The 14403-nt window shown below is 38.1% G+C and overlaps 1 protein-coding gene across 6 annotated transcripts in view; it reads right to left on the bottom strand.

Annotated features, from left to right (window-relative positions):
- Positions 1 to 11051, bottom strand: part of LOC131425576 (protein FAM107B) — a 138486-nt gene extending 127435 nt beyond the window's left edge. For 2 of the 6 annotated variants that reach the window (XM_058587568.1, XM_058587567.1), the window contains exons 1-3: positions 10780 to 11051; positions 3965 to 4218; positions 2869 to 3201 (exon numbers count right to left, since the gene is read on the bottom strand). The gene's annotated coding sequence lies outside the window, so the exon portion shown is untranslated. Of the gene's footprint in view, positions 1 to 2868; positions 3202 to 3964; positions 4219 to 10711 lie in introns of all 6 variants that reach the window. The other 4 variants (XM_058587569.1, XM_058587574.1, XM_058587570.1 and 1 more) reach the window with 4 other exon arrangements.
- Positions 11052 to 14403: the final 3352 nt, after the last annotated feature.

The following is a 14403-nucleotide window of genomic DNA, read 5'->3' on the forward strand; positions in this document are numbered from 1 at the left end:
AGCGGTTATAAACGGTTCTATTTCTGCAGGATTCTTGCCATACAAAATTAACAGAACCGAATTGAATCGTTTCTAAATTTTACTTCATATATACTTATTATGGAAAATGTTATAGACAATAACATTGCTTTCTCACTACCAAATATACCCATATTTCAATCTCATTTACCTCGTCTCAAGATTCGATTTTTTTTGTATGTACATGTGGTATTGGCGAATATCAAAAGAATATCAAATAAAATCGAACAAAAAAGAAGGAAGAGCGAAATTAACAAAACACGTACGGCGAGAGAATAACACAATTTCGCCTGGAAAATTTTGACAGCAGCCGAAATGCAGCTAGGCTTCTACCGGTTGCCAAAATTCCTCACAAGCACGTGGATCTCGCTCTAAAAATTTGCAAGCCGAGCTGAGAGTTTCCCGCCATTTTTGTCTGTTTTGAGTCAATGAAAATGATATTTATTTGCTCTGATCAGCCGTTTTCTAATTCCAGGTGGATTGTGAGATAACCATAAATAACTCAAAAATTTAGTTATCTCAAACTAGTTGAAACAATGAGGAAAACCCAACGATTTCTTGCCTTTTCCGCATCCGTGCGACGGTTTCGACGAAGTCTCAGCACAGACTAACAGACAGGACACTCAAATTAGATTCTTCAATCATTTTAACGGTCATTTCGAATATTCCTTTATTTGGGACAGTACTCACATATGTCATGATGGCGCCACGTTACCCTATCAAAAATATCCTGTCTGTCATCTAGAATGTGTTTATTTTTTTCATTTACCAACAGAGTTGCCATTCATACAGAATTACCTGTAATGTATTGATTTGTATACTTCCATGCGAAATTCATGCAGGATACAGATTTAATACATATTGCCAAAACTATATACATAATTGTGCCTACTTTTCATCCTACAACGCAATACAAAATCGAACCCGTTTCGTTACAATATTTACTTGCTTCTGGTCTGCCACCACTTAATTTCGGATGAAAACTACCAACACAATAAAAAATAGTCTAGACGAACAACGTTGAGTCAAATAAATGGTTACCTTCCAACATCGCGAAAAAGTTAAATATATTATCAACGTAATCCAATAATTTATTGTGACGATTCATTTTCAAATATTTTGATGAAATCAGGCATCACTGCAAGCAGCTGATCGGTGTTGACAAACGAGGGGAAACCAACTAGTAAAAAAACTTTTACATGACACAAGGGGTGTACAGATGGTAAATAGTTCGCGCAGTACACTATAGGTGGAACTAGTGCATCACGAAAAATTAATTTTATAAGAATTCACTCATACTGTCATGTCTGTTAGTCTGTGGTCTCAGTTCCGATGTTCAACTCAGTACAGTAAAACTTCATTCAATTCAATTGAAACCGTATGTAAAACACACTGACGATCGCTCTACTGCAGTAAACTTTACACTCTGACACACACACAACGTTCGCTGACGTACCGAACGGGCAGCATTCAATCGATTCTCTTCTAAACAAAGCTTAGTTTATTCCGCAACTAGACTTCTTCGCACTTGACACTAAGCAAGCAAAACTTCAAATGACTAGGTACGATTATTCAAATGACGATGAATTCTTGGAGCTTCACTTGAGTATGGCAACAAAAGTGAAATGAATGAGAAGGGATATGCTGACAGTCAGTGGTTATAAATTTCATTTTCATCTTATATTATTCGATAGAAAATGAAATTTTACCGCACTTTCTTCTTGTACGTCAGACGAAACTGGAAGCGTAGTGAGAACCTTCAACCAGCAAACAGCAAAAACAAACCTTCTGGAACTGAATTCCAAAACTGAGTTCAAAGTCTGGATTCTGAACTTAATTTACGGTTTAATATCAGGTTTCAGTTTCAGAACTGAATTCTAATTCTAGATTCTGTAACTGGATTTTTGGAACTGGTTACTCAACTAAATTTTGGAAGTACCCTAACTCAGGTTCGGAATTCGTATCCAGAACATAGATTCAGAAATTCAACTTCAGTGTTCTGGAGCAAAATACAAGACATGGATTCTAGATCTGAATTCTGAAACAAAATTTTAGGTCTGATCTACGAACTGACTTCTGAACCATAATTTAATTCATGCATTTAGTGTCATACTCTAATTCCTTAATTCAGATTCAGAATACCATTTTTAAAATTCCGTTCCAGAATTCAGAACCTGCACGTTGAAATTGAACTCGGAACTTGAGTTACAGAGCTAGATTTTGGAACTGAATTCAGTTCCTTGATTCAGATTCGGAATTCAAGTTCGAAATTTATTTAACAACAACAATTACGTATGTATTATGTATCAATTCTAGCATATTGGAAAAGATAGTTATGTTTTATGGCTCTTTGAGAATAGTACAATTGGAATGTGTTGGTACACTCAAACTGGCTTTTCCCCACTCTAATCAGTTAGATTGTAAAGTCCAATGATAACAAATAAATAAATTGCATTCTTCAAGCAGAAATTTCAAGTTGAACGGAACGAGAAGTTCAATTTCAACTGCTATGCATTGGTGAATCGAAGACGAAACAACGAAGAGTAAACTGGACTCGACGAGCTGCGAGTAGGTAATTCTGAACCATAGTCATAAATGTTTCATAAGCTTTGTCCTTGTTTGTGATATCAAGTCTGCATCTATAACCCGTCTCTGCTCATCGTATGAATTCTCCGACCCGTCACGTTTCAAGTTTCAAGACTTAAAAACTAGATCATTCCCTTACCCTACTGGAACCGAACATCCTTCAAACGAACCCATTATGATGCCCCACGGTTTTGAATAAAATCACAGCACCAGGAAAAGGAGGGGGATGGGGCGGTTGAGCGGAGATGTGACGTGAAAACTTACCCTTTACAGAAAATACAGCAGCCGGACGCTTGCTCCTTCGGGTGTCACGTTTTCTGTTCTGGCGTCGTTTGCTTTGCAGCAGCTTTCCTTTCGGCTCACTTGTCAGTTTGCCGACCCCGTCGTCCTCGCGTCGGTTTTGTTTTGTTTTGTTTTGTGACGACAAACGGCGGGACGGTTTTCTGGCTCACTACTATTACACTCTCTTCTTTTGTTTACGGTCAATATAAACCGGGTGGGCTATTTTCCTTTATTTTTTTGCGGGTTACTTTTCAATCGAATCTAGTAGAATGCTCTGAATTAACCAACACACGTGCACACGAAGAAGAAGAGACACTGAAAAAGAAAGCACACACAGTTGCCAAATCACTGAGCAAAAAAAAACAAACACCAACACACAGATTCACAGATGCACTGAAAACTTATTTGGGCCACCCTTTCGGTACCGCGGAGGGTTGTTGTTTTGCTGAAGAAGCTCCCGCTCCCGGGAACCCGAAAGCTTTCGCAATGAAACGCGACGGTCGGTGATCCATTCGCACCAATACACCGACGCGACGCCGAGCTCTGATGATGCTGCTGCTGCGGAACTGTGCCGTTTGTTGACGTTTTGGATGCGACCGTCGGACCGTACCGGGGCTACGGGGCTGGCTCAGTGAGGTTGATAATCTTCTCCGGAAGGGAGTGAAACAAAGCAGAAACAACGAGCAGCAAAAAAAGTGCGGAACCACACTCACACGAGCAAATCCGACACTGAAGGCGCGCACGTGTGGAACGACGGACGTTTTGTTTTAGTTTAGCACAGCGAAAGAACGGGGGGGTGGGCGGTTGGATGCTGTACGTTCCAACGGTCGCTGACCAAATAATAATTTCTCTACCCGCGAAACGGCGTACGTCCCGGCAGGGGCATCATGTGACGTCTGAGCATTCCAATCATGACGAAAGCAGCTGACAGCTGTCACTTTTGACAGTTGACCATCACTGGGCTTGGTTTGGTTTTTGGTGTCTTTCGGATTGGATCGAAATGTGCAAGACTTTCGCAATGCACACAATGTACAAAACCTTATTCACACAAAAGGGGAGCCAGAAGCAATTGTATTACCTCTTTTTTTATTTTTTGCTATGCTTGGTTTCCTTTTTTTTCTTGCTCTTTATTTGTCTGCCACTTCACTTCCACTTCAGTAGCAAAAACAGAAGCAGCATCAAAATCGTGTGTGCAGTTTTTCGAGATGCCAGCTTCCACTCGGAACGGACTCACAAGTGCGGCCAGCTTGTGTGAGTGAGGGAGTGAGTGTATTTTTCGAAACACTTGCTTTTGTTGTTTTAATTTGTTTTCAATTTATCTTCACAAAAAGCCTGTAACAAAAAAAATTCGATATTTTTAAGTTAATGATGAATCGAACGCGCGGAGAGAAATGGATGCGCAATTCTTTTGTCTTTGTTCTCTGTTTTCTTTCTCTGCCGGTTGCTTCGATTGCCCGTTACTCCACCAACCAATCGACCTGCTGTGGTTGCTGCTGTCTTGCTCTTCCCTCCAGCGCCGTATCGAAATTGCTCATGTTTTTTGTTGTTGTTTCTGTTTCTTTCGTTCATTATTTCGGCGTACGGAGCTCTTTCGCGTACAGGAAGGCAAAGATCGGTAATAAAACTCGTAATAATTTCATTACCTGATGCAGTGCAGTAGAGTATTTTATCTGGTGTAATAACACACCACTATGAAAGCACCACGATTTCTAACTGGAAGATGACTGGAATCGTCACGGACCGAACCAAATCGAACCGAACCGGACTGTATGTATGAGGCACCACCGGTAGGGGGCGCTTTCCCATTATTTATACACCCGACACTGACAGCCTGTCAGTGACGACGAAGCGCGCACGATTTTCGTTCAGATGCGGGAAGGCCAAGTGTACACACCGATAAAAGTACCTTCGTTCCGAGTGCGGCGCGGCAGCGCAGCGGTAGGTAGGTAGGTACCGTACTTACGTTATGGGGAAACAATAAACCACGCTCGTAATGTCATTTGCGATAGAAGAGCGGCCGTTCCCAAGCTGAGAAGTCACCTCAGTCTATTTACCAATGCCAAGTGTGTGGAGTTTCACTTTCGGGTGTATTATCAGTTACAATTTACCTCGGCGGAGCATCCAACATCCGTGCCGTGAGACGCAAATTCATCATACTTTTCCTATTGTTTTGCGTGGGTCTGAAGAAAACGAACGGCGATGGAGGCGGCGAAAGCATCAATGAACTTTTACCGTAGATAAACAGAAACGATCACGGACCGCCGCTTTGGAAGATTTGGACAACTTTTCCGTATTAATAGTTGTTTTATAGTTAACCCGAAGCGAAAGTGAAAATGGAAAGTAATCGAACTTATTTGAATATAACAGAAAAGTAGGAACTTGGACTTGTTGATCAAACGAAAAGTTCCATGGTCCTGGGTGATATCGAAAATTGTCGAATTGAACCAAAGCCAAACCGAAAATATTGCAAAGCTCTTCAGTTTTTTCTACACACTTTAATTCTATTGCTGAATCTCTGAGAAAAAAATGTCGAAATTTCATCGCCGAGTACTCGGTAATCTCCTCGGCAGTCATAAATTTGGTAACTGTCAATTTAGTACCTAACGCGAAAATAAGACAAGTCCAAACAAGACTAAAACGCAACCGTTAACTGTCATTTGTTGCCGAAATTGTCGGTAAAAGTTTCTAACGTTAGCTCGGCAAAAGCTCCCACAGATGTATTCTGGAGCAGTGCCAAGTCATCAGTAATTGAGCATAGACAGGATTTTGCTTTACTATTGTATTGATCAATAACCACAATGTCTGCAATCCACCTAGTGGTGTGGTAATGCTTTTCTCTTACCATTTAAATAGTCTCGTTAAAACATTTGTACGATTCTATCCTCGGCCATTGGTATTGTGAGCTGATCAAATAACCTAATAGTAGCTTTCCATCGAGTCTAAATCTTTCGAAAACGATTCTTTCGTCTCAGGGATTTTTTTTTGCATTGATAAACACTGAGATTTGTCGATTAACCGGAAATGTTCGCTATAACCCATCCAAATCTGATTGACGTTGTTAGCTTTCAAATAAGTTTATCGAAGTTCGTAGTCATCTTCGTGAAAACTCATCCGATGATAAATGTACGGTAAGTTGGTCACGTCGCTTATACCATTCTATCACCGGAACCAGATGTGACAACCATTTGATTTTCGAACTTGATCCAAAATTTAATAGTAGCTTTCAAACGAGCGTAGGCTTGTAAAGGGTGATTTTTGCTATCACTGTTTTTGATAGATCACGCGTGAATCGTGTCTTGTATCATTGTCAAACTTGTTCAGTATGGTCTATAATTCAATCATGAATGGACGCTGGCAAAGTTGGAGGAAGAAAATTGTGTTCAGCGATGAAACTCCTTTCTCGTTGAATGGATACGTCAACAAGTAAAACTGCCACATCTGAAAAATAGCCAGAAGCATTCCAGGAGCTACCAGTGTAACTGTTTGGTGCGGATTATGGGCCGATGGTACTTCTTCAAAGGCGACGATGGGCGGAACGTTACTGTGAATGGCGAGCGCTACCGTGTGATGATTCACGATTATTTTTTTCAAAAATTGAAGAATTTGACATGCCTAACTTGTGGTTTCAACAAGACGGTGCCACATCCCACACGGTACGCGAAACCCAAATCCAATTACCAAATTGAGAGCCGCTTTCGGTAAACAGTTTATCTTACGTTTTGGGTCAATTGGCCGCCTAGATTGTGTAAAAAACCAGTCTCGTTTTAGACTTTTTGACCACTATTTCCGGTACTTCTGGAACCGGAACTTGGAACCAGTATACCCAAAGTCGTTTCGTTTAGTAGGTCAATAATATAACCTACAAATTGAATCAGTTTTAAATCGAATCTAGAAGAATTTTACCCTTTTTTGCATCTTCGTTCTAAATGACGGTGTGCAATTTTAAACACTCTACCCTAAGAAAGCATGATGAAATTCAATAGCAACCTATGTAACTATAAGATTTTGATTCCATGAGTGACATTATTTGACACGCGAGTATGACATTGACATTGTTCAGCTCGATGAACTGTGTCGAATGATACACTTAGCCCTCCGGGCCAATTTTCACTAGTCAATTAATCAAGAGATTGCATAACCTTTCTATAAGAGAAAATACCAATTAGTAGTGCGCGTAAATAAAAGTGTTTAATGCCGTTGATACAGAATCCGTTCCATTATTTTGAAAAAAAAACAGACTACAACAAACTTCTTACCGTTTGCAATAAACGAGATCGACAAAGACGACAAAATTAATTTTCCCTTGAAAAAGGCCATCAAAAACGCCCGAAACGTCGGGCAAATTTAAAAACAAATCGTCTGCCTCACTTTTTAGACTGAGAAAAGCCGTCCATAACAATGCAACAATCCAAAACCAGTCGTTAAAGGACTTATACTTAAAGGCAATAAGTATATGTTTATACAAAAGCATCATTATCATGATTTCGTAATAACACTAACAGGTAGGTACAAATTGAATGAAGGATTTACAAATGTACACATTTCTACTTGAAATATATAGATTTAGATGTGGCAATCGTGCGCGTTATACGAAATCGAGCAAAGCACGCTGCGCCGGTGGTGTTTTTTTTTTGTGTACCAATTTTGAATCGTCATTATGAATCACGATTTGAATGGTTTGACACTCATCGACCAATACTTTCGGAACCGTTGCTGAGCAATCGAAGTGAGTTCCGTTTTTGGAACTTTTTTTCACTATTATCGGTGCTTTCGGAAGCGGAAACCGGGAACTAGTAGTCCCAAAGTAGTTTTATATGCACTAACTAACAAGATCTGCCAACTAGAGTCTTATAAAAACTTGCACCTCTTTTCGCCATCGCTTGTGAAAAAAGCTCATGAAATTGAAATTATCACAAAAAAGGAAGCACTGTAAAACCGGAACCGGAAGTCGGACCTGGATCAGCTTTTCAGAGACTTTTAAAAAAATTGAAGACCTTTTATTTGCATTTCAGTTTATGAAAATCGTTGAAGAAATTTGCGAGAAAATTGAGTGCGCCTTTTTTCATAAATTTCCACATATTTCCTTGTAATTCCGGAAGTCGAAATTCAGGAGCTTTATATGCAGGGTTGCCACATTTAAATCTGCATTTTTTTAGAAGAAAAATCTGGAAATCTGTATCAGGAGATCAAAAACCTGTATTGAAAATCTGTATATGGAATGTGATAAGAAATGAAAAAGTCTTTCTTGGTCTGAATTTGTAGTTGGAAAAACGTTGGAAGTTATTTTCAAGTTTGCACCTCTCGAAATAATGATTTGATAAAAAACTTTTAAAATCCACTCTGAAATTATTTTTACTTTCGTTTATTAGGTATAGTGCAATTGGCAACCTTCCTTTTTTATTACCTTACGTTATGATGTCCGAGGCCATCATCTTCCCATCTTATCAGAAGCAATTTTTGAAAGCATAACGAATTACGCTACACTAGTTGCAAGATTAAGTGAGCATAGAAAAATCCTTATTAGCAGATAGGACATCTGTGTTTACTGTTCTTGGTGTTCTCGTTTATGTAAGTTTTATCCTCTTTTAAGAATTAACACAAAATCAGAATAATGGTTTTACTTCGAGAAACAACAGTACTATGATTCAAAATATTTTAATTCGATCATTATTCAATTTTTAATTCACGCTATTGAAAATCTATTAATTTATCTGAAAAATCTGTAAAATGCAGATAAATATGTGGCAACCCTAGTATATGTGGCAACCCTGTTTGTATGGGGCTATAAGACCTTTGAATTTAAGCTTCATATTATTTCATAAAAATTCAGTATCGCCCTATATTTTTGCAGCCGTTAGGACCGCCCAAGCAAAGCTGCAAACGAAATCATGTAAAAAGAAAGCCTTCTATAAAATTGCTTCACTATTGAACCAATCCGCACTGCGTGCAGTTCTGCTGCCGGACGGTTAAAAAAAATCTTAACTGCAAGAATTTCCCTGGCCTACAGCGTTAGCAAGAAACTGACGATTGAAATCTGTTTTGTTCATCGCTCGCACCGTTGGATTCGTTCCGTACAGTGTTCGTAGTGCAACTTACGCTTAATGGCGATTACATTCAGCGCCTGGTTGTTTGAATTCGAGAAAACACAATTAATCGGTCCTTCTGAAGGCCACAACATTTTCCCAAAGAACTAAAAGAGACATTCTTCCATTGAAATATGTACGCAAATCAGAAGTAAAATAAATGAATGTGATAAAAAAGATGTAATTTTTGGAACGTAAAATTCATGACTTAGCGTAAAGAATCATAAGCTACGATCACAAGAATTATTTCAGGCTTGAAAATACAACTGGCTTGTAAAACCAATTCCCTTTTGCAACGAACCGTCAAGTCTGTAATGGCTTTGTTGAAAGTTGTTATTGAAAGTGCATTTAAAGCTCTCGCTATCGAACAAAATTAATACTTTTTTGCTAGGGATGGATAGATAAGAATAGAGAACTATCGTTCTCTCATCCGCAGAGAATTTTGTTGTATTTACTACTACTTACTCTGAAATTGTATAACTTCACTCGACCAAATCTATCAAACCGACTTACAATTCTGATTCAAATTAAACTATTGCTTATTGATGGATGAAAGCCGAACATTTAAGTAATTCACTTATGGATTGTCTCTCGAAAATCAGATTTCGAAGCAATACTGCAATTCAACGAAGCATTCTTCAATCGGATTCAACTTTCACTTCCCTCGCTTAACCAAACTACCTATCGATCGTTAGGCAGAAAAATGCCCCAAAATCATTGCATATCCAGCCGATCAGTGAATGTCGAATTCGTGACCGCACATCCCAATCTGCCCCCGCAGCACGGTCCGTCCGAAATTACACCATACTCAGGTTGGTAACCAAGTGCGCGTGTAATCGAATCGTATAAGTGTAACAATAATTGATAATTAGTACCCCTGGTTTCCTGGCGGTCCGACGTATCGGATCGGTCCACCACATCCACCTCCTCCCGCGAATGGCCTTTTTCGGCCACAGCAACGGTAGATGGCTCCGAAGCGTTGAACTCACCCAAATTCGAACATCATTTCCAAAGATTCGATAGAGAGCTCGCGGAGAGCAAGATTTTGCGTCTAATTTTGCGAACAGGCAATTTTCCTCATTAGCAGCAGCAGCAGCCCAAGAAACAACGAAATCAAAAGGCTCACAGACTATGCTATGCGAGTTTGTTCGGGTATGCGCTTTTCCATTTGCGTCCGACACGTCCGGAATGAATTTAGCGCGAGTTTTAACCTGTCCAAAATTTCCAACGCGCTATTCAAAGTGTTTCTTCCAGTTATAAACTTTTACAAACCCTCGCGTTACATCATAGATCTTTTTTCCATCCCGAATTGAAGGTTACAATACAGAAATTATCCTTTTTCTGTGACACTGTCAAATTTTTCTCCATCATAGCAACCGATTCGTCGTTATCAAAAATAACATCTACATCACAAGTGAAAACAAATTCATCTCGCATATGGATTCTACTGCCATACGTAATACGTGAACCCTTTTTCTTTTTTTTGCAATATTGTGTCCTTGAACGCTCGAGCCTGCAAGGACAACGTGGGCGTCCAATGCGCATTACGTCGGCTGATGCCGCTGCTAGGCTTTCCAAACATTGGAAGCATCCTTCCAATTTTTCCGCTCACCGAAAAAAAAAACAAGTATGACACATGACAGGACGAAATTTGGTCGGTGACCAGTGACGAGCACAGCAACCTGATTTGCAGCTTCCGCAGCAAAGGAGAACAGAGAAACAAAAACACTCCGCAAAATCACCAGAAACAGCCGTTGTTAAAACCCGCTAGGCGGCATAAAAACAAAAAAAATACTTCTTATTTTCTTACAGACAAAACAACACCAGCAAGTACTGTTGAAGAGTAATCAATCACATTCGACGCGGGGTTTCGCGCGGGCACCGCAATTATAGCGCGGTGGACAGACACCACAAACAAACTTTACACACTTCAAGTTTGCCTATTTTCACGATAATCCACACACTAACCGACCGCGGGTAATCGATTCTATTCTTTGTTGTTAGCAGAAGTCAACTGAAGCAGAGAAGCACTAGACAGAGACACAACACCCTTACGGTACGCACTTTAAAACATAACTGAAACGGAGAGGTTCGCTCGGCTCGGAAAATGTGCTAGCTTCGCCTCGCCGCATCGCAGGAAACCAAACTCCCTCTCACTCTTGAAGTGACCTGTTGTGACTGGGAGAGAACTGTTTGAAATCTGCCGCGAGAGAGAGAAACATGTAAACTGAATCATTTCCAACGACCACGCGTTGAAATATTTCACCCGGCCGCTGCATGAGCGAAGTTCTCGTAAATATGGTATATGTTTCATTATTTGGCTTCTAATATTATTTTTATTTGATGAATTATTTTAATGGCCGATTGCCGGAATTCTAATTAGTAAATAAATTATATTGTTTATTTTATAAATATCTGTTGTCATGAAGTGCGTTTTAATAAATATATCATGTTCAAATCGAATATAGTTATTAAAATAACTGAATTTTCTATTCAAACTCCATACGCACTAAGGAATTTTTACTAAATTCGGTAAACCGTTTATGAAAATAAATGAATGTTTTCTTGAGTTCCACTAGACAGAATTTTAACTATTTCGTTATAATACTAACGTAATGATGAAAGACAGATACTATCGTTTCGAATGCTATTTGCATTATGTCTGTAACTATAATGGTTATAGCATAAATCAAATAAACATAAATTTCCCATTCTACGGAGACACTAACAGCGCTTCTAGTGAGAAACGGTTGTACTTTTTTCCATTAGCTACTGTGGAGCATTCACGCACCCATTTTACACCAGACGGCGCTTTTGGTGTCACGGGTGCTCAACAACATTACTGATACACTGGGGAATCTAGGTTTATTTTATTTATGGTAATAGTTAGTATTATAACAAAATAGTTAAAATTCTTCATAATGGGAATTAACTTTCATATTTTTTCAAAAGCGTTTTAGCGACGACACGACCAGGCACTCTGAAGAAAAATCAGAATATAAAGTGTCCTTAAGCGATTTACCGCTAGTTACCACAAATGTAGCGACCCCTTGATAATAATAAAAATAATATTCTTGAGCAACACTGTTAGATTGTTACGAAATAGTAAGCAACTAGCGGCGGAATAAATAAACAAACTATTCAAGGGAGTGTTGGAGCGGTATTTTAATATGTTGGTTTCTATTTCATGATGGTTCCACAAATTCTGAACATTCTTTCCTCCATTTTTTGAAGTCTTTCTCCGTTCAATTTAACGAAACCCTAGAATTTGAACAACGTTTGGAGATGTTCTTGAATTATTCACACAATATATTTCATTCAACAGTATATCCTCGCTAACCTTACTTGCATTTATTTACCATTTGTCTTTATTTATTTGTACACTTCTATGCTGCCATCTTCAGTTTATAATACTACACCATACTTGGACCGACGACCGACCGGTTCCTTCAATTTGATTATAACTATGGAGCATTTCTTTCTGTGATTACGATGCATCTTTTCAGTTCCTCAAAAGAAAAGTTACGAAATTCATCAGAAAATGTTTCAATACTCTCCGAAATTAATTTAGTACCTGCCGAAGGACCAACTGCACTCAGTGTTTCCGTTTTATGTCAAATTAACGGTTTGACTCCGCACTTTTTCATTTTTACAATTTAACTTCCATTTATTCCATGCGATTGAATTCCGCCATATTACCTTATAGTTAATTACATCTTTAGTATATTTTTCAATATATATATATATATATATATATATATATATATATATATATATATATATATATATATATATATATATATATATATATATAATATATTTTTTTTTCATTTGTAACTAACCTGATTAACGCCAGTATCAACGAGAGCCTCTATCTGATTGAACAACATTGGTTTATTTGCAAACTCTACCAAGGGCTTTGAAGTGTTCACAGTAAGTGGCTTCAAATGTGTTCCATAGCCAAGAATTAAGATGAGTGTCCGAATTTTGTCAACACTTTCTATGATTGCTCTAATACATAATGATGCAGGAGCACTTATAACTTATCATGAAAAGGGTCTTTCACTTGAGGTAGTCTTAATTTTTTGTAATGAAACACCTAATTAGAGATTTGTTTTGTGTACATTTCACATGTCTTCATTAAACAGAAACCATGGTTATGGAGCTGTTTTTAAAAATCAGAAATTTATCAACTTGTGCTGCCAGTATCAATATTTTTCTAATTGATTTCTATTTGACATTACCAGTTACTGATGGGTAGTTAAATTTGCGATACAGTTTTGATAAACGAGTGGCAGGTTATGTCGTCGGTTTTAGTTTCATTCCACTAGCCGCTCAAACCCCAAACATTTGAATTAGGTAATTTTTTACGGAATCGATTACAGAGTTTTTTTGCGTAACAATGCACAGTTTATTTTAATGTTGTGTTTTTTCATTCAATTTTAGAAAAATGATTATATATGTTACCAGTGTGGTAAAATTTGAATTTCAATGAAATTATTTGATGAAAATTGAAATTCTGGTTTTTCATCATCAGTATATTCCTCCTCATTCAATTGATTTTTGCTGCGATACAAAAATTACACACTGCTACAAATTAACACTCTTTTCAATTAATTTTTTTTTAATAAATTTCATTTTTCTATTATTTGTTAATGTTGATTTCGTGCTTAATCCAGTGATTATTGAGTGCTTTCAATTACGTGGAAAATAAAATTTTTATTGCGTCTAGAAAATGAATTGTCTTTACCGAACAAAAAATTTGGGGCTCAATCGGACACATAATTTTCGACTTGAAATTCTTAACCAGGTCTTGAAACATACCTTTGTATTGATATCTATATTTCCATTCTATTTCTTATTGTTTATTAAAACTAGATTTACTATAAATTTGGGTAAAACGTTAATTATATGTATCAAGTAGTCTTTAATAAAGACACTAAAGTCAGTTTCAACATAAATTATTTGGGACTACAGGACGCACAATTTCGAGGCAATACCTAGTTTCCTAGTGAGCAGGATTTTGCCTCACGCTAGTTTGAAACAAAGACATCATATTAACAAGATATCCAGCTCTCACATTTCCCGAACAAATCATTGGCAACCTCCTTCTAATGCGAACATGGCACCCTCAGGCGAGTCCGCATCGAATCTCGTACATAGAAGTAGGGAAGAGAAATGTCAAATTCGTGCGCGCCAAAACAGCAACACTTCACACCCATACAATTGACATGATACGTTGAATGTGATGCCGTGCGATGGCGTTGCTGAACTGAAGATTGATTTCGCTCGGATGAAACCAACAGACAATCTATTCGAACACGGTTTGTATTCTTTTGCGCTTATTAAGTTATCTTAAGAGTTGGCGCTATTGTGTTCGTTCTTCATTTTTGCGTAGAACTTTATAGTCCGGTTTAGCCCCACGGTTCCTAAA

This window comes from Malaya genurostris, chromosome 1 (genome assembly GCF_030247185.1).
Source record: "Malaya genurostris strain Urasoe2022 chromosome 1, Malgen_1.1, whole genome shotgun sequence".
Taxonomy (NCBI): Eukaryota; Metazoa; Arthropoda; class Insecta; order Diptera; family Culicidae; genus Malaya; species Malaya genurostris.